This window comes from Apium graveolens, chromosome 1 (assembly GCF_009905375.1).
Source record: "Apium graveolens cultivar Ventura chromosome 1, ASM990537v1, whole genome shotgun sequence".
In the NCBI taxonomy this organism is placed as follows: Eukaryota; Viridiplantae; Streptophyta; class Magnoliopsida; order Apiales; family Apiaceae; genus Apium; species Apium graveolens.
Window position 1 is genome coordinate 57,490,311 of NC_133647.1, and position 6,000 is coordinate 57,496,310.

The following is a 6,000-nucleotide window of genomic DNA, read 5'->3' on the forward strand; positions in this document are numbered from 1 at the left end:
AATTGGAAATTTAAAGTTCATAATCCAAAAGGAGCAAGGATGGATAGTATGACCTTTCAGTCGAAGTTGTGAAGGGAAAGATGAGATGTCAGTAGAAGATAATGGATCACGATGTTAGTAGTTAGTAAGAGGAAATTTATGTGCCCAGAAAAAGAAATCACGATATCCCTAGGTTTTCTTCCAGCACTTGGATGCTATTAGTAGAAGGGTTAAGAAATGAGATCCCACAAGGAATTCACAATAGAAAGTATGGAATTTACTGAAGAAATGCCAAGACATAAAAAAAAATATAAAGAAAAATAGTGATAACAAGGTATAAGAAGGAAATTTCAAGATGGATTAGGAAGTGTGGACATGTCAAAGAATCAAGGAGGAATATTGGAGGCCTAGTAGATAAGGCAGACCCAGGAAGTGGTTTACCAGAAGCGAATCGTAAAGTGTATCAGTGATGTTGTTGGAGAAAAAGGAATAAAATTATGAGATTATATACTGATTAGCAGGAGTTCAACGAATAAGAAGAAGTGAGACCCTATAATAGAATTGACTACTTACGAGACCCAATTCAAGCAATATATTATATCTCGAGGATTAACTTAAGATCTGACCTGAGAAAATATCAGAGATTACGATTAAATTTAGTTAAGAACATTGCAAGCTCTGGTGATATTATGTGAAATGGCAAGTGTATCATGTGGCTATAAGGAATTAAGGAACGTGGTGTATAAGGAGTACTTGGATAAGCAAATTGTATTTATTGATAACATCCTCAGTTACTCAAAGAATAAGAAGGTCTGCGTGGAATGTCCAAGGATTTTTCTCCAAAGATCAGAAGGAAAGCAACTACACATTGAGTCTTCAAAAATGAAATTTTGACTAAGGATAACAAAAGATTCTGAATTAATCCACTAACAACTGCCCAAGCAAAGCCGTATAGTCACAGATGCCTTATACCGACAGAAAGGATTGGATACAATTAAGACCACCGAGGAGTTAATAAGCAAATTGGAAAGAGTGGAATCTGAAGTCCAAATACTTAAAGGTGATAATACTTGAGTATATGAGATTACTTTTTAGCCTTAACTGATGAAAAAGAGTAAGAAGTGTTTAAATGTTTGGAAACCAAGTTGAAAACTAGCACCGACTATCATCCTTAAACAAAGGGTCAGAATGATAAAGCGATTCAGGAAATGTAAGATATGTGGAGAGGTTGAATTTTAAGAAAACACTGGAATGATCATTTATCATCAATGTCAGCTTTGAGATGCCATTTTATCAAGCTTCATGTGAACGCAAGTGTAGGTCCCCATTTTACTGAGATAAAGTGGGAGAAAGAAAGTTGTTAAATTCTAAGTTAACTCAGCACATCAAGAGTGTAGGGATATTGGTTGAAGCAGCTCAGATTAGACAAAGAAAGAAGGCGAAATTGTATCGAGAGATAATATGAATATAAAAGTAGGACTAGTAGTGTTAGTAAAAGTTTTACCTTGGATAGATCTGAATTGAGAGGACAGGTCAAGTCCTAAAATTAGTAAACCATTCGAGGCATCGATGAATATAAGTAAAGTTGTTCATAGGTTGTTATGACCGTCACAAAAGTGTGTACATATAATGTGTTTTGCCTGTCAATGTTAAGGGCGAGTCCTTGGAAATGAGTGTATATCTATAGTAAATACGTTTGAGATCCTCGAGTAGAAGAGTCTACTTGGGAATTAGAGTCAGATATGCTTGACAAATATCCTCACTTGTGTAATTAGACCAGATTCTGAGGACAAAATCTTTTTAAGGGGGGAAGGATATAACGACTCGTGTATTTTTGAATTATTTAATTATGTAATTATGAAAACTATTAAATAAGTAAAATATGTGTGTTGGTTTTGACCGCTATGTGTTGTTTGATCATTATCCATATGTGATTTATGGTGTACAGGGTTATCCGCGTAATTAATTATGGGATCATATTGAATTATTTTCACTTTTAAAAAGTGGATTTAGTGCAAATTAATTTGCATAAATATTGGGAATGTTTCTAAAATTGTTTTTATGATTTTATAATTACATTAATTATTTTTAGGATTTTCTAAAATTGAGAAATCAATATTTTATTAATTATTTATCTTTAAATGATTTTTTGATTTCTTTTACTTGTAAAATCCGTATTTAATTCCATAGTTTCTCAAAAATCACAAAATTTATATTTTTCTAAGTCTATAATATTTTGAGAATTTTAAAATTATTTTGGAAATTTTCGGGATTAATTTCACCTGCGCGTCGTTTCGTTTAATTGTTAAAAAGTGGGTATAAAGTGCACTTCGAAAATGGTTTTAAAATTTTGAAAATTACGTTTTTATAAACTTCGGGATATTTGTAATATTTTAAAAATATTTTCGTAATTTTCTGAATTTGTTTTAAGTGCAGCTCGGTTCATTAATTGTGAAATGCGGGTACGACTTGCATTTCAAAAATGCTTTAAAAATTTTGAAAATTTTATTTTATTAGTTTTGGGATATTTATAAAATTTTAAAATTATTTTGGTATTGATTTGATTAAAATCTATTCGCTAAGTTGTAAAATGCTAGGCATAATTTAGGGCATTCGGAATAAAGAATACGTGTTAAACCCTCAGAAATTGGGTTAACACATGTTGAATTCTCAACATTTTATTGCTGCGTGGCGTTGCATAAGGAAGCAGAGAACAATTTTATTAATAAAAACATCACTCTCTCTTCCTCTCTCGGTTTCAATCTCTCGCTCTCTCTCACCTCAGTCCCTCTCTCTCACCCTATCTCTCCTATTCACCCTCTTTTCTTCTTCCCTTCTCCCGTTTCTTTCTCTCATGTCTCCATCGTCTTTTTATTTTCCGGTTCCATTTTCCGGTGAGTTTCCGGTCGGGAATTCCGACGAAACCCTCGATTCCGTCCCTGTTCAGATAAATATATATATATGCAGATATGCTTGTGTACATATATTTCCTTGTGTGTGTGTGTGTTTAGTGTGAGTGTGTGCATGAGTGTTTGTGTGTGTATGTTTCGTGTATGTGCAGTGGTGATTGTGATTGTGGGTAGTGGCGCGTTTGGCGCGTATGTGCTGTGTAATCTGTTTGGTTGATTTCCCTATATTGGTTCGCATGGTTAATTCTAAATGGATTTTTTTTCTTTTTACAGGAAATTGTTGATTGAGTATTTGTGATATAAATAATTAATTTCGTGCATAAATTATTAATCGGTAGAATTTATTTGGACACCCGAATATTTTTTGGGCACCAATAAATTTTGCCGCCATCGGCGATGAGCCTCGGCGAGTCGACGGTGGACTGTGATGACGCGATTCTGAGTCCTAATATAAATAATTATATAAAATACGAATAATAGAAATAACTGAATAATACCGGTGATTGGGAATTTGTGATTAGTGGATTAATTGTTGGGTTGTCTGTTGATTATGACGTCGATTAATGTTTCTACGGGTAGTCCGATAAACAAAGGATACGCTGCCCGATTTTCGGAAACTGAATTACGTAAATATGAAAGCGTATCTGAGGATTATCAGAACGTCGAGTGAGTATAAGTAAATACATATATGTATGTTTTATACGAAACCTGATTGTATGTTGTGTAGTATGTTTTGACCAAAACACAACAACCCTAATTTCATAAAATGACGAGTATACGTATTTTCTGAAAAGGAACACTGGATCAATTTCGAGAATGTGAACCCTAATTGTTTTCTGGGTTATTCTAATATGAATAATTACGAGTCGGGTTTGAATATCGTTGGGTAATAATTAGTATCGAGGATATGTCAAGCATACCTAGACGTCTAATGTAGGGTATTTTGACCCTGTAGGTTATAGTCGGGAACCTGAAAGTGGACGATGGACTAAAGATAACATAGTGGTCAGTTGACGGGCTCAGTAGAGTTTCAACAGAAAGATCTGAGTGTCGAAGTCGAATCCGATGGGATCTAGTGGTTGGACGTTAAAACCTGAGCAGCAGAGACGGCTCAGAGTTGATCAGTAATAGTTGTAAAGCCTTGTAAGGCAAGTATTTCTGAACTTTTCTTCAAGATATATATTACCAATGTTTTTGAACTGTTATATAACATGTCGCTATTATTCAAAATAACTCTTGTTTTATATTGCAAGAGCTTTAAACCATTTAACCTTGAACCCTGATTTTCTTGATCTTGAGCCATAAGCCTTATTCTTTGTAATGTCCTTTGTTGATCCTCAGACACCAAACCATACAAATATAATACTACTCCCCTAAGATATAACTACCAAATGCCAAACACTGAAAGAGAATGATTTGAAAACACAGAAACTTTTATACTCCAATCATTCTTAATAACATCAAAGAACCATATCCTGAAAAAAATCATTACTGGTCTGATACCTGACCCTAGTACAAACTGAAAACCGTTTCTTATACATACCCTGATATACCCTTGAGACATCCATGAGTTTCCTTACGTTTTTATGCAAATGTTTAACCATCATCGATTATGATCTTGTTTTATTAAATCATATTATTATCATATTGAACTGCTTTAGGATTGGATAGTTTTTATATATGTGGACCAGATTCGTGGTCAGACCATACCAATGGTCAAGTTAGGCCAATGTGTGCCTTGGATCCAGTAATTAGAGCAGTGCTGGGTGCTTGCTCGGGGTTAGTGCGTGACTGATCAGCAGCCTAACCTTGGTTTTTAAAACTTAAAATGAATATCCAATTCTAATGATTAGTTAAAAAGAAACTTGATTCCTTTGAATCATCTCATTTGATCATTGTTTAACCTCAGTTATCACTATTATGACTTGCTGAGCTAGTTAGCTCACCCTTGCGATTTTTTTATATATTTTACAGTTGAAAAGAATATGGATGATAGTGAAGTTCCTCAGTCCAAAGTGCGGGCTAAGGTTCCAGTTGAGTTGAATCGAGCTAGCAGAACTTCATGCGGTATAAAGATAGTCATATTGTAAGAATGATTTTATTATCAATTGTAAGTTAAATTAGTTGGGATTTGGTACGTTGTAATAAAGATTAAGATTGTGGTTTATTTTCATACTTTAACCTGTTGCGATCCGTGGTTATTTAAAGCAGGGTCATTGCAAATAATATTTCTTATTCAGGTTTATATATTGTATATGTGTTGTGGACCCCAAACTTCTGACCCAGGTTTGGAGGGCGCCACATTTTTATAAAACCAAACTTTTATAAAAATGGAGTTTTTGGGAGAGAGAGAGAGAGGAAGAAGATGGAGGCTAGGGTTTTCATAAAACCAAGTATGTGAATATAGTGAGCCATCTCATTCTATTTGTAGGGCTCTCCTAGGGCTTTTCCATAATATATCAATATATATATATATATATTAGCCCCATATTTTATCTTTATAAAATGTTTTAATAATAATTAAAACTATTTTAATCATGATTTTTTTTTCTAAACTATTTAGAAAATAATTCTCTCTCTCATTATTTCATCAAAGAAAATATTCTTTTATGGTGTGACCCCGTAGGTTCAATATTATGCCGATAGTAGAAATAAATAATAATAAACTTTTATTAATTATTTACATGAATACTAAAATTCACTAAATATAATTAACTGATTAATTATATTTATTCTACATCGTGAGTGATGCTTCTCAACATATCGCGACTATCCGGATAATATGAATTCACTGCTTAGAATACCAAGAACCTGTCAGTGACTAGTTATCGTACAATGAATTCCTTCTACCCTTATAATATCCCGATTAAATACAAGGCATGGATCTTGTGTCAGGCCTATCAAATTTAATCATATGATTTCTTATTCATAATGCAAAGTTCATATTAATGCAAATTAGAAACTCCTTTCTAATTTCATACACTCTGGCTAGAGATTTCAGAACTCGCATACTTAGAATAACGTAGGATATTCTCTTCCTATACTGGAAGGGGTAGATCCTCTATTGACGTTAACTATCTCTATACACAAATCCCTATGCCCAGAATAGACC